This window comes from Prionailurus bengalensis, chromosome D2, assembly GCF_016509475.1.
Source record: "Prionailurus bengalensis isolate Pbe53 chromosome D2, Fcat_Pben_1.1_paternal_pri, whole genome shotgun sequence".
Lineage (NCBI taxonomy): Eukaryota > Metazoa > Chordata > Mammalia > Carnivora > Felidae > Prionailurus > Prionailurus bengalensis.
The window spans coordinates 70371858-70374182 of NC_057351.1; positions in this window are offsets into that span (position 1 = coordinate 70371858).

Consider the following 2325-nt stretch of genomic DNA (forward strand, 5'->3'; position numbering starts at 1 on the left):
GGCTTGTTATGAGGTTTAAATGGGTGACATTCGTACAGCACCTAGCTCACTGCCTGATAGGTCGTGAGCACTCAGTCAATGTTAGGTCTGCTGCTGCTCTGATAATGCCTTTTTGTTCAGTCTCGATGAACTTAGATCTAGTTCTTAATAAGAACCATCTCTGAGAAGTAGGACCAAGATTGGCCATGTGGGGGAGGCATTTCTGTAACGTTTGAAAATTTTTTTTTTTTTTTGCAGTGAGCATGTCACTTTTATTAAAAACAAAATAGAAGTGTGGAAAATAAATAAATTTTATATATTTACATAAATTTATGTTTATTAGATAAATATATACTTATATGAGCATATTTTTTTGCAATGAGCCTGTCCCTTTTATTAAAAACAATAGAAGTGTGGAAAATAAATAAATTTTATATATTTACATAAATTTATGTTTATTAGATAAATATATACTTATATAAGCATATTTTTTTGCAATGAGCATGTCACTTTTAATTTTTTTTTTTTCAACTTTTATTTTTGGGACAGAGAGAGACAGAGCATGAACGGGGGAGGGGCAGAGAGAGAGGGAGACACAGAATCGGAAACAGGCTCCAGGCTCTGAGCCATCAGCCCAGAGGCTGACAGCCTGACGCGGGGCTCGAACTCACGGACCGCGAGATCGTGACCTGGCTGAAGTCGGACGCTTAACCGACTGCGCCACCCAGGCGCCCCGAGCATGTCACTTTTATTAAAAACAATAGAAGTGTGGAAAATAAATAATATAAATAAATATATATAAATATAAATAAATTTTATATATTTATATAATATAAATAAATTTTATATATTTATATAAATTTATGTTTATTAGATAAAGATATACTTATATAAGCATATATTTGCTATATAAATATATTTTATATATTTACTATAGATATTTATATTTTTATAATAAATATAAATTTAAATAATATATTTTAAATAAATATATGATAAGTATATAATATCTTTAATAATATCTAATAAATATATAATGGTGCATTTTAAATACATGTCTAAATAAATTATATATATATAAGCTATATAAAATATATTTTATAATTACTGTAAGTAAATTATTATAAATTATTATAGATTATAATTATTATAGATTATAATTATTATAAATTATTATATATAAGCTATATAAAATATATTTTATAATTATTATAAATTATGTATAAATTACATACATATATATATAAATTTTAAATCTTTATAGGTAAGAAACCAAGACACCTCAGTAAAAGAAATACAAAACCATCAATGTCAAACTATCAGGCAACCAACAATGTGGGTGGACACATGGCTCTGAAGCCCATTTTTGGTTGGAAAGTCTACACCAAGAGACACCTGGGTGGCTCAGTTGGTTAAGCATCCAACCTTGATTTTGGCTCAGATTGTGATGTCAAGGTCGTGAGATCGAGCCCCAACTTGGGCTCTGAGTGGAGCCTGCTTGGGATTCTCTCTCTTCCTCTCTCTCTGCCCTTCCCCCAATCTCCCTCTCCCCCCCCCCCAAAAAAAAAGTCTACACTGGAATGCTAATAAAAACTAACATTAGATAGATGGGCAGACCTGGGCCACCAGGCCCTAAGCCCCTGATGGGATGAGCTAAATCCTTACCCACCTCATAGGACTCCTTGCTTCCACTTCTTTCTCAGGGGTGAGCCAGCAGCCGGCCCTCTCTCCCTCCCCAGTGTTCTGCCTGCAACTGAATCAGTTGGGATGGTGGGGCTTGTTAGGAAGATTCTGCCTTGGGGCCCCTCCCGCATAAGGGCTTTCTTCCCAAAAGGAAGCCTCGGGGCAATTCCAAAGTTTCCCCGCCCACGACTCAACTGATTTTGATTCAGTAGGTCCAGGGTGTGGCCCTGGAATCTGCATTCTAATGGCCACTCCCAGATGATTCCACTACATAGGCGAGGGACACTTAAGGGGCATCACCCCCGGGGTTACAGGGGGAGGCACGTGTGTCTCCTGAGAGGCTGCAGAACACGCAACCTGGGTAGCTTAGTCGGTTGAGAGTCCGGCTCTTGACTTCAGCTCAGGTCATGATCTCAGAGTTTATGGGTTCAAGCCCCATGTCAGGCTCCGTGCTGGTAGTGCAGAGCCTGCTTGGGATTTTCTCTCCCTCTGTCTCTGACCTTTCCCCGCCCGAGCGCTCTCTGTCTCTGTCTCTCTCGCTCAAAATACATAAATAAAGTTTAAAAAATAAAAAAGTCTACTCTATGACCCAGCAACTGCACTACTAGGCATTGATCCAAGGGATACAGGAGTGCTGTTTCGAAGGGACACATGCACCCCCAT